Below are 13,228 nucleotides of genomic sequence, written 5' to 3'. Positions count from 1 at the left end.
ACATAATGGTACTCACTAACTTCATTACATTTACTAAGAACCAGGTTAATGTATAGTCTATGATCCTCATTCAACAGCTGCTTCACCCTTAAGTAAGGAGTATATTACTGTACCACATAATTACCATTATTTTCTGGGGGAAAAAAATCATCAGCCCCCAGCTCAGGCAATTCAGTTTAGCTCCTTGGGTGTCAGGTTTGGCCACAGGTGATGAGCACAGTGGTTTGCAGTAGCAGATGTCCCAGCTCTGTACATCAACATCCCTGTGTCAAACTGTACAGAAACAGTCTGGTTCCAATTTATCATGTTCTGCCTGTACCACTGGGTCTGCAACAAACCACAGGCGCCAGCAAAAAGCTTTTAAAGCTATTTCACCTCTCTCACACATATCAAAATGCCAAAACAAAGGACAAACACTACATACATCACTTGATGTGGGTGGCAAGGGCGCACATGTCAAAAACTTTCAGTGTCATCTGCAAAAAAAAAATTGGTTTGTTATTCTGGTAATTACTTCACCAAGAAGGGGTGAAGTTCAGCTGCTCAATTCCAGTCAAAGACCCCATAAAAATGAAACATCAGCAGCATCAGTGGCACACCAGGGATGCCTGTGATTACAAAGCTGCAGTTCACAGATGAGATAAGCAGGATGAAAGGATGTAAACAGAGCCCTGCCTGTGGAAAATCCAACAGGAAATTTATAAGACTTGACTCAGCAAAAGACTTGGGCTAGAAAAGCTACACTGACCCCAGTTACAGCCTTGATAATGCACTGTATGACTGCTACCAAGCAGATTTTAAAAACTTAAATTAATACAAGCCAATATGTCTCAACTGGAAGCAAAAATCACCAATGCATAGCAGCAGCCCACACGCAAAACAAACAAGTGGTTGGGACTGAACCCAGAGGAACATGTGTTACACAAACTCTGGAGGTGGCTCTGACCTTCCTCATCCCAGCCTGAGGAAGGAACAGAAATATGCGCTGAATCAAGCAGCTGAAATGACAACAAGGTGGAGTCTACACTTCCCTTGCTCTGCTCTGCATGGGCACAGACAATTCACAGAATCACAGAATGGTTTGGGTTGGAAGGCACTTTAAAGACCATCTAGTTCCAATCGTCCCAATATGGACAGGGACACCTTCCCCTAGGATGCTCAGAGCCCCATCCAACCTCTCCTTGAGCCTGCCAGCACTGCATTTGGTGCCACAATTTCCCTAGATAATTTGGCCAGCACATCCCAGACCCATTTTCCCCTCACACCTCAAGCCAGGGAGCAGGGCTGGGAATGTGAGAGTGGCTGAGTGAGACATCGACTCTGGCTATTTTCAGCTGCTGAAGTCACCACCAGGCTGCTGGTGCCAAGGATAAATCAAAGGAGATGAGTATAAATCAAAGTAGCCATAACCCCAGAATATACATGAGAGTCTGGCTGCATCCCATCATGGACTTGCCCTGTTCTTGAGCATAGAAAAGTAGGAAAAAGGATAATGCTCTACCTTATATATAAAACACATGGGATCACCACATCTCAGCACACAAGAGGATGTCTGCAGCAAGGACACCAGTGTTAGCATTTATTTTATTTCATAAATATCTCAGTGAGCCAAGGAGACAGCAGGGTTTCCCCTTCTCAGACAGGGCACAAGCCAGCCACCCGTATCTTTAAATACAAATTATTTAACACATGCTCTGAAATGCTACACAAGCCCCAGCTAGAGAAAATCCTCAAAGTGCCCCTTGGCCCCAACAGACCTTCAAGTACCTTGCAAAACCACAGAAGAAAAAGCAGATCTTTGACCGGAGAGGCATCCTGAAGGAAAGCTTGAGACAAATGATCACCTGCTAGATATTTGCTCTAAAGTAACTCAGACTGGCACAACAGCGTTATTGCGCTTCTAATCCTTGTTTCCTGGTCAGATACAGGGGAACAAGAAAGTAGTAGCTCCGTGACATAGGATCTGGGACAACTCTTCTGGCTTCCCCTACTGCCTGGGGCAAAAATGTAAAAGGCACCACCTATCAGAGCTCACCAAAGGTCCAGCATCAACTTCCAGGAGGAAGTTTTCAAAGCCAAGTACTAAAAACCATCCACACAGAGGCAGAGTTTTTGGGAGCATAGGCAGGAAGGGACTGCATGTACTCTTCCTGCATGGAAAAGACCTGCAAGGCCTCAGATCCCTCACCTCCCTTCAATATGGGCACTGAGCAGCTCTCCTATCTATCCTTCCCAGACAGTCTGTCCAAATGCAAGGAGGTGACTGAGACTTCTACAGAGCAAGGCAACACAGCTCATGTGGCCTTATGCACAGATTTCCTCTTTTCTCAACCACAACATTCGTGCCAGATACCAGAAGTTTGTGCTTCAATGTCTGTGAGGGAGGGCTGGGTTTGCACCTGGGCACTGCCTCACACACTGCAGCTGGCTCCAGCTGGAAGCTCAAATCCCTCTGGAGAGGGGGCAGGCTGGCAATTTGCATCTCCATCATCAAGAGAAAAACATCCTGCACCTGCCTACAGTCCTGATCATACCTCCCAGCTCTCTTCCCAACCCTCAGCTGGAGCGCTTTCTCTGCAGATTTGAAACTCCAAACTAAGGCTGTGCCTGGGAAATGGCTGTGAAACTGATTTGGAGCAGAGCACTGTTGTGGCTTGTGGTGGCTATCTGGGCCTGAGAGATGCTGAGGAGGAAAAGTAGCAGAAATGCACAGACATCCCTTGTGCTGCAGCATTGCCAGAATGTGTCACATTGCTGGAATTTTCACAGGTAAAATGTCCATCCCCACACCAATGGATTACAGACTGTGCCTGGAGTGAGAAAATGTGACATAGTAAGGCATTCAGCTCTTGGTCCAAACCCTGGGAGGTGCTGACCACCACATGCTTTGGGAAATAACCATTCAGCCAGGATCCTCTCCCATTTATCCATTTTTAAGCCAAGAAATGAATGCCATAGACACCTTTGTGCAGGGCCACAGTGGGTCCACTCATTCTGCTGCTCTGGTTGAGAGCACAAAGCAAGAAATGGTGTTTGTGCTCCTGGCAGGTTGAGGGTCACACACTCCTTGCCCACTGCTCAAGAGCAAACCAGAGGTGCAGTGTAAAGGTCCCTGAGGTAGAAAAGAGATCAGAAATGGAGGTGAAGTCAACAGTAAAAATCTGAGAGAGGACATAGGGAGCACAAGGCATCATAATGCTGTTCCTGCTCCAACCTCTCCTCAAAGCCACATCCACACTACAAGATGACTTCAGGGAGAGCCTGTCCAGAAGAACAAGAGAGAAGTGCTGGCCACAGTGTTTCATGCATGGAATCCAGCTAGGTTTTGGGCTTGTGGCTGGTTTCACAGCAATCCTACAACCAAGACCTGTCCCCTCCTGATGGACCAGGGCCGGGAGAATGAACACAAGAAGATCCATAGTAGATTCACTTGGAGAACCTGCAAGTAGCAAGATCTTAATCCATTCTGCTGCACAAGGGTTAAATTCTGCATAAAATACTATTCCAGACAATAGTTCTTTAATTTCATTTGATAGCAAACTTCCTGAAAAAGGAATGTTTACTGGTACTTTTTAATTACGAAAAATAAAAGAAACCATAAATTGTCTGTTTTGCTGTCTGTGCTAATTGCATTTCATTATATATTTGGAGTAAGCTATGATTTTCCTGCTGGTTCCCATGACATTTTTCATTATCAGCCACTAATTGTCTAGCATGCACACTGCATTGTGAACCAAGTAGGCTGGTGCGTGGGCAGAAGTTCCAGCAAAAGCTGCAAGGCAGTACAAGTGTACATTATTATTATTACTATTATGATGTATTAGAGAGTTTCCACCTACTTGCATATCTACATATCTTCATCCCTATCAGCAGTGTCACAGCAAAGCCCAGGAGTCCATCGTTGTGCTTGGCAAGGCTCAGCAAATACTGAAGGGAAATTATGTGGGATGGAATGATGGCAGCAGCCCCACTGCAAGGGCAAGTTCCCTGCTGGGTGCAATGGAAACACCAAGCAGCTTTCTCAGTCACTTCCTCTACTCAGTGTCCAAAGCACGTGGGTATCAGAATCTTGTCACTTTGCCCACCCACAAGCTGAGGCCAAGGTTATCAAGGAAAGCAGTGCCATATGTGGATCCTAAAGGAACAGGATAACTAATGGGATCTTTCTGAGACAGCAGGACAGAAGAAAAAGGTAAGGGGTTTTCAGAAGCCATGGCTAACACTGTATCCATTATAGAAAAATCTTCAGCAAATCCTCATCTATGCAAAGTCAGAAAGTGCCACAAATGGTGAAGCAACTCCTTGCATGCAGCATTTCATAAACCCAGACTGAGGGAAGCTGTAGGTGCCAATTCTTCATAGAGCAAACTGCAAAAACATGACCACTGCTTGTCCTTATCAGCCTTGGACAGGTGGCAATTCTATTCATGTGCACCACACACACAATACACAAACACTTCAGAAATAAATGTGTGTTTTCACAGGATTGCAGCTCTCTCCTGATATCTATTTCAAAGGAGACAAAGCCAGACCCTTTCCAACAGCACTGTGAGGGAACAGTTGTATAACTCCCCCTCTTCTCCTCAAGGTGATCCACAAATACATTATCAGAAATGCAATCAGACCACATTCGGTGCTGTGGCAGGAGTGAAATTCCCATCCAAGGCAGGAGGACTTGCCCTGCATATAGGCTGGGTTTCACACACTTTATTTTTATGTACTGATTTACAGATAGCAAGAATGAGGAGGTTCTCCAGCCCTTTTATATAAGGAATATGAAGAACAGAAAGGCACTTATGACCTGACTATACCTCTATTTACTTTGACTGCCAATTTTGTCTGATCAAAGGGTGGAGGAATGGGCCCACTTATAGCTGCTGCTGATGTATTTTCAGGTCATCTTCAAAGGTTTAGGCTGCCCTTATGGCCTCTGACATAGACATGCAATTTCAGAGGTCTCAGAGACAGTAAACCAACTTCATTTCCCTCTCTTCTACCACCCACAGAGCCACCCAAACACCTTGCAGGCTTCAATGCATTTATCCCCCCAGCAGGTCTCTGAGGCAGGGAAACACTAATACAACTGCTCCACAGAACAGGAGCCATGGCACAGGCACAGCTCCAAAGGGTGGAAGTTAGATCCAAAAGAGGAATCAAGAAAAGTTACATCCACCTACGCCAACATTTCAGTGCTTAGAATTACCTCATGTTTCACCCCAAAGCTGAGGCTTCATCTAGAGAGGACATCACGGTGACAGTCACAGGACTCCAGGCATCTCTCCTCAGTCACACTGGGTCACACAAAAGCCACAGAATTGGCATTTTTTCCCCCAAAACTGGGGAGCTGCATCCTCTGATTCTCTAAGAGATGCAGTCCAGTAGAGATGCTCAAAACCTTCAGGCCACACTGAATTTAAGGCACGTCAGGCACAACAGGAGACACAGAGGCAGTGGTGTTTAGCAAGTGCTCTCCCCTCAGAAATGGAAGGCCTGAGATGAATTCTCCCTTAAACCCACATTTTCCCTTTCTCAGTACCATGTCTAAGGTGCAGGACTAGAGGAGGGCAGCCTCTGTCCTTCAGGCTCAGCTTGGCTCACTGTGCAGCCTGTACGGGGCCAGAAGTAGTAGCAGATTTGATTTTTCTCAGCCTACTCATAAAAACCAGACTCAGACTTGAATCCTTAGCATGCAGTCTGGATTTCACTTAGAACCTGCTAGAGATAAATGACCAAGACATAGACACTGGGTGGGCAAACCTCAAAGCACCCAGCAGCCAACCTGTGAGAGCCACAGGCCAAATTTCAAAAGGGCTTTCCCTGAGGCCAGTTTTTCCACCTGACAAAGGCTGCTCTGTGTTCTGCTACCTACGACCCTGTGGCAGCACTCTTTTCCCAGCAGCAAAAAACCCATCCTGGCCTTGAGCAGTGCTCTTGATGACACTTGTAACTGAGTACACAGGGTTCTGTGAAACATTCTGCCTTCAACAAAAGGCACTTTTCAGCCAGAAAAGATGAAGTATTCGTTTTGCTGGATGTGTTTCAAATGAGTGTGGAGCACTAGTTCAAGTCCACAGCAAGTACACAGCCTCAGCAAACAATGACACGTGAAGTTCTGCATCCTGAAGAGTCCTGGCTCTCTCCTCATTCCTCCATCTGTAAGCCAAGACACCACAAACACAGATGGAAGAAGGGAACAGAAATGTGTCCTGATGGACAGGGAGAGTCCACACTGTCTGGTGGAGGTCACTCGCAAGGGTGATCCAGAGGTTCTACCATCAGTTTTAGTAATAACCATAAAAATGGCTCTAGTTCAGCACAGTATTTAAATTTATTTGAAGTTAACAGGGCCAGGGAGACTGAGAATTTGAGCTGCACAGGACCTGAATTGTCATTCATGAGCTGAAAGCTGGGCCCCTCCATGTCAGGGCTGGACAGATTCGATGGGGATGGCATGAGGAACCTCACACCCATCCAGGCCTTGGTCCTCTCGGCCCAAGGTCCCTGCCAGGATTGTTCCCAGGGCTGGGCCCACAGCTGAGGTAATCAAAGTGAAACCTGCAGCCTCACAACTGTTCATCTCAGTTCTTCTCCAGACCAGGGAAGAAAAATTAGAACCAGGTAGAAAATTACTTTCCCAGCCCACAAGCGATGGCCTCATACCCAAAAGTTTGCTCTGCCATTTCTTCTCCATCTCAACATTCACTCTAATTTCTGAGCTATGCCAAAATTCTCCATTTTGCACTCTGGAACTATTTTCCATTGTAAAACCAGCTCTCACACAAAGCAGTGAGCTATCTTGGAGGTCGAAGCTTTCACCTAAGACATAGAAAAGCAAGAAATTGGCTGTAGTGATAATGATAAATACAACTTGAATTAGAGCAAATGAAAGAATCCAGTCCCTAAAAGCCAATCTCCTGCTGCTTAGGGCTCTCATGTTAGAGATAAGAGATGTACTCAAATCCAAATAAATCAAACAGTACAGAGGTCTCCACTTGCCCCTTCCACATATCCTTTGACTTTCCAGCCTCTGGAAAAAACTACCACAGTATCAGGGGACAGGCTGTTTTTTCTCACAGACTGCTCAGAGAAGAATTCCATCCTGAAAGAGGACACAACCTGGGTCTAAGAAAAAGTTTTTTCAAGGTGATGCACTTCTTAGGAAAATTTATAATTTAAACAGAATTTAATTGTCCAACAAGAGCACCTTTTCTCAGAAGGTTCTCAGACTGCTCTCCCTGTAGTAGGTTTGTCTTTGATTGTGTCCCAAGTTTGTTTTCAGTCACAGTACAACACAGAGATCATAATCTGATACCTTTTGTCATAGCTGACACCAACACTGCCTTACTGGTAGAAAGGGAAGACTAGGGCTGTCAGTCTGCCACCTTTCTTGAACACTGAAGTCATGCTATTTTTTTTTCCTTTTCTTTAAGACAACTTCTTTGTTGCCATGGTATCACTAATGCAGTATTTTGAGACAGGGAAAGAAGATAACTGTGCAGCACCACAGTGACACATCTATCAGCTGCCATGCTCTCAAAAAGGATAAATAAATAAGGATACCAATGCAGAATTCCTCTACCCTTTAGAATTTTTCCCTTTCACATACAAGTCACTGTCTATAAAGTTCATGCCTCGGTTTTATTGTAGAGAAGGTCAGAATTTCTCTCACAGCAAGCAGTGTCTAGAGTTATTTTTCAATTCCTTCTCTTCTCCCTATGCTACATGACACCAGCTGAGGTCCACACTCAAAAGAGAACAGCACCTGCATGTTCAGAAAATGCCAGCCTGGCTCCCCACGTTAAACCATGCAGTGACTCTTTGCAAATCTTGCTAGTACAGTGATTTCTCCCTGAACTACTAACAGGGTATCCACTGGTGAGAATAACTCACATTCATCTCAACAGTGAGAGAAACAAAAAGGGGCACTCTGATGGACGTCTCCTATATAACCACCTTTAGCTCCCTGTGCTCATGCTGTCCTTGTAGCCTTGGAGTCTTTCCTATCTCTGCCAGAATTATTTTAAAACAGAAACCTTTACTAATTTAGTAAATTGAGGCCTGACACTCAGCACAATGGCACTTCCCTCCTTGGCTTGTGAGAACATTGAATCAGGTCCTTTTCAAAATTTCAGAGGTGGCTGTGCCCACCATTGGCACAATTCTGCTGTGTGAGTAAATCCAGGGAACAGTCGCAGTGAGAGATGCTCCTGTCCCCATGCACTCCCTGATTTGGGATCCAGATCAATTAAGAGGCAACAGGAGACACAGTGACTTGATGAGATTTTCATCTCCCAGTTGATACAAAGGGAGGAATAATGTAAAATGGAAACTTTTATAAGCTGAATTTACCAGGGCTTCTTTAACAGATAAGGGAGCAGAGAGCAACAAGCAAAGCAGTGACAAAAGGTCAAACTGGAAGGACCTCTGATATGAGTCAAGAATTAAACAGTGAGCACAGAGTCCTCTAGAGAATAAAAATAAGTATTTTACATTTGGGAGAGAGAGAAAATGGGAGGAGAAGGGGGAGAAAGGAGGATCTCAGTTGCTGTTTCACTTATTTGGGGGGATAAAGAAGAACAAGTTGTCCCCACTCAGAATTGAAGTGCTTTCACCGCTTCAAAGAGGAATCTAATTGGGACCTTTATGCTCTCATGTTCTTATTTTTCTCATCCACAAAACCTTGCTCTTAGTTTCACCAATTTGACCCAAGGCACAATGACTCATCACAGCAAAAGGCTGGACAGCAGCTTTGGGTTTTTTTCAAAGACCTAAATAAACCCTACTCCATCAATTGACCAAGGACGACGCCACAGTAAACCTCTCACTGAAGGCTGTGCGTTGCCTTGGCAACCTGTCTGATCTCCATTGCTCCAGGGACTGGAAATGTGCTGCCAACAGGAGAATTTAGCTAATCAAACCAAATCTCTTAATATTTAGATGATTCCCCATCTGTGGAGAGTGGGCCATGTGCCAATGGAAAGCAGGGCACCCTCTGAACACAGCCCTGGCTCCTCCTTGACCTGTTATTTGTTGGATGTGTGTAGGCACTGACATCTCCTGGCAGGTACCAAAGAAGAAAGGGGGCAAGGGACCACAACCTCACACCTGCACTCAGCACAGCCTGGCAGGATGCAGTACCCTCACAATATCCATGCCTCACCCCCTGACCTTGAAAATTAAAATAAAGTTTCCAATATTGGCATTGCACACCCCCTTGGTGCTACTTCTCTGGAGCCTTCTGAAGCTGCTCTGTCCCTATTTCAGCTTCCATTAAATATATCCAGGCAGCAGTGGCAAACTGCTGACCAAAAAGAAAGAGGGAGACAAGCATGTGCCTCTCAGCCTTCCCTGATCAGGGGCTGCTGTCAAACTGTAGCACAGAACACCTACTTGTTCCTAAAACTTCTAATTGGCAGTGCTAAAGGGGCAGCTTTGGTGGCTAATTTTGTCTTGAAAGCATGACCAGCCATTGATTTTTTTTTTTTTTTTTTAAAGGAGTAGCCAGGTCAACCTTTATAAAGATCCACCAAAGGTTTCTGGACCCTGCATTTAAGCCCAGCCACAAATCTAGAAGATCAGTCTGGCATTTAGCAAGCCAGGGGGACACAAAAAGAGGCATGAGCAGCAGGGGGGAGAGAGGAGTGTTCTACAGTCCTACTGCTGCTGCTGAGACATGAAATTCTGCGTGGTGGTGATGAGATTCACATCCATGAACAACCACCAGTTTCCATCTAACAACCACCAAAGCTACATCACCAAAGATGGCCCTGACTGTGAACTTTCCATGCAATTGCCAAAAGAAACCAGGGTGTTTGAACAGCAGAGGTAGCTTTGGCATTCAGGTTCTCTTTTCCTTCCTGGATCATTCTTTACAGCATCTCAGAGGACACTAATCCACAACTCTCCAAACCCAAATGCCACAGATCCTGCATGGAGGTTCATTCCACACAGGTTATTCGCTGCCAAATTAACTTCTGGTATAGCTACAATTGGCAGGAGGGATCCTCAGATGGTTTTTGAGCTGGTACAGAGGATGTCTGCACAGGAGAAGCTGCCCCACCACAGCTTCCTGGGACCTAGCCACCAGCCTCAGGCTATGGCTTTTGAGGAGCAGGATGGAGGAATCGTTGGCATTTAACAGGGAGGCCTGAAGCAGAAGGCTGCTGCTCATAAAGCAGGGAGTGATATCAAAGACAGAAGGTGTTGTGGAAGACTTCTAGGCCTCTGGTATTGACCAAGTGACCTATGCCCTGAGAAAATATGTTCTAACAATAACAAAAGACATTAAACAAATGCTTGTGTGAGGGAAAAATATCAACAGTTTCTAGAGTCATATATTCAATTCAGTGAAGAGCTGAGCAATTACTGCCACCTTTTACCATGGCCCTGGGAATATTTCTCATATTTCTCTCTCCACACAGGTATAAAGCAGTTAACCAGTTACTGGGGCTGCATGGAGAAAGGAAAGAACTGAAGTCATTGCTCAGCCAACCCAGGGTTCTGTGATAAAGGAGAGGCAATGAAATCCTGCAGGCATGAGGGAAGCAGAGCTCTTTTTAAATGGCCAGAGCAGCTCAATCCCTATGTGTGCTTTCCCAGTTTATTCTTTCCTACATCACAGCTTCTTCTAGTCCAGGCACTCCTCAGCTTTACTGAACCCGAGTTCAGCCAAAAACTGAAAAGCTCAGCCAAACTGAATGAAAGATGAACCCTGGTATTTATGCATGAAATGTCTATCTCTACAGGACATGGAAAATCAAAAGGAGAGTGGTCACTGATTTAATGGGGAGCAGAAATGATCTCAGAGAAAACAACTGTTGTAAGTCACCCTCCATAATACCCTTGTAAAAACAACATGCAGGGCAGGACCCCAGCACTTCAAAACCTGGGGAAGGGCCTTCTCCAGATGGAAGGGCCTTCTCCAGATGCAAGCAGCCACAAAGACGTTTCAGAGAATTCATTTGCATTAACAGGTTTCAAAGCATATACCCAGAGTTTCTTTCAAGCAAAAGCTGTGATGTGCAACTGTTCTCAGGGATAAATGGAGAGCAAGGAGAAGGGAAGAGGGGAGGCAGATAGAGGCAACTCTTAGCCAGAACAGATGCAATGGAGATGGACTAAAATAGATTCTGTGCACTCCAAGGGCTTCTGCAGCACCAACACTCCAGCCCAGCCAATGTGAGCAAACATCCACACACACACTCTGCAAAAAACTTGACATAAAGGATCACAAGAATAAAGTGCAGCCTGCTCCTGGGATATTTTCAGACACACTGAGCCAAGCTATGGCATGCATTTACTATTTTATTGGGATCCCTTCAGCTGTTTTCTCCCGCAGGCACCATGCTACATTAAGTTCCTTTTTTGCTTTGAACCTGTCTCAGTCCCAAACACCTGCAAGCACCCATGGCTTCCCTTGCACAGTAATCAGATGTGCCCTCTGCTTAACAGGAATGCAAATACTTTGCACTTTTGTTACTCATTATGAATCTAGAATTACAGTCTACTACTGCCTTAAAATAAAATCTGGAATGACAGCAGGAAACAGAATAATGTCAAAGTAGAAAACAGAAGAAAAGGCTTACTCCTATTTAATTCCTTGCAATTTCCAAGATCTTTGTATTTTAAGAAAACCAAAGCAGCATGCAAATCCAAAGTTAGAAGCGAGGGTAGCATAGGATTTTCTTTTCAAACTGTAATTGTCTTGAAAGTAACAAACTAGGGAAGCTATCTTCTCACCAAGAAATAGCCCCAAAGCATTCCAGACACAAGACTTACCTAATCACACTTACATAAAGCAGCAAGATGAGTCTAACCAGAAATGGAATTTCCCAAGAAAGCTTTGAAATGTGTTGTTTATGAGAAAAGTCTTTTTCCTGGGACAGTCTGCTAAATCCTTAGAATCTGTAGTACTCACATGAGCTGGGCAAAGCTGAAGAGAGGCACAGTCCTGAGTTGGAGAAACAGGAGTGGTGCTGGTGTTCTTGCCCTTTTCTCTGCATGTGCTTGTTGATTTAACATCCCAAGGAAGAAGGAACACTGCTGGTTGGCAAACATGTGACAGCCACCAAAGGAATGTGAGCCAGGGAAATGAGATAAAGCAGCCTATGCCACTTCCTAAAGGAGATATTTAAATATTACCGCCTCACCTTTCCTACTTCTCTCACCTTATGAGTGCTAGGTCTTTAGTCAAACAATTATCTTGCTGAAAAATTGCCTAAAAAATTGTTATTCATGTATCAGGAAATTGGAAATTGTAAATTATTTTCTCTCCTGTACGGAGATATCATTTATTACTTGGCTTATATTCCCAGTCTGGTAATAAGTATTTTGGATCCACTTTGGAAATGTACCTTTCCCATCCTGGATTCCCACAGATTTGCAGTAAAAGGGTAAATTAAGGATCATTCATCTAAAGCAAAGGGAGCAGCCTGCCCCTTGCACTTGCCATGCTCAGCCAGTCATCACTTCCCTGAACTCTGCTCACCCTGGGGCCAGGCCCTGCTCCATCTCTGAGGCATCCCAGGTTGGAAGAGCAAAACTGTGCTGGCAGCTTCCCAATGGGTTTTTACACAGAGGTAAAAGCTGTTTTTAGAGCAAAAGGTGTAAGCACAGCACTGATCCCCATGTATCCCTTGTTAACCTTAATTTTAAGGAAGGCTCTGTGTAAGCCTCATGTACCATGAGGGCACATTCTATTCTCTCTCTTCACTCTCCTCACAACTGCTACTTTGAATGTGCACTTTGGATGTAGTTTTGAATCCCAGCATAAGAAAGGTCATTTTCCCCTGATCTTCAGGGCAAATCCTTCCTCAGTCTCTGCCTGCAAAAGGTCTCTCTGTAGTGAAACTGAAGTTCTTCCCAGCAATTCATTTATTGGTGTAAAAAAATTGTTTCCAGCTTCTAGAATACCTGATGTTCCTCAAAAACAGCATGGAAAAGCTATAAAATAAAAACCACACATCTGAATCCAGCTACTCACAATGCTCAAAATATGAGAGAGGGTGGGGAAGGTGGACAGAAAATGAGGGGAAGGAAGGGAGTACACAGACAAGGCTGCTCACAACTGAAAGGGCTTCTGGCCCTACAGCCTGCAGCAATTTGTAAGCTGGCTCTAATCTGCTCTCAGCAGTAGCTTGCCTTTCTAAGGCAAACTGCTCCCTGAGGCCATTTTCTGCAGGTGTTCCTAATGCAGCTCTTTTTCCCCCCAAAAAAGAAAAAGAAAAAG

General features: G+C 44.9%; 1 protein-coding gene across 1 annotated transcript in view; it reads right to left on the bottom strand.

The window, feature by feature from the left end:
* The window catches only part of SYT16 (synaptotagmin 16), a 63,210-nt gene extending 51,079 nt beyond the window's left edge, over positions 1 to 12,131 (bottom strand). Inside the window, exon 1 of the mRNA XM_068192160.1 lies at positions 11,779 to 12,131. The gene's annotated coding sequence lies outside the window, so the exon portion shown is untranslated. The remainder of the gene's footprint in view (positions 1 to 11,778) is intronic.
* Positions 12,132 to 13,228: the final 1,097 nt, after the last annotated feature.

The sequence above is a fragment of the Anomalospiza imberbis genome, chromosome 6, assembly GCF_031753505.1.
Source record: "Anomalospiza imberbis isolate Cuckoo-Finch-1a 21T00152 chromosome 6, ASM3175350v1, whole genome shotgun sequence".
Classification (NCBI taxonomy): Eukaryota; Metazoa; Chordata; class Aves; order Passeriformes; family Viduidae; genus Anomalospiza; species Anomalospiza imberbis.
The sequence above is the reverse complement of the archived record's forward strand: the minus strand, read 5'-3'. Positions and strand labels throughout refer to the sequence as shown.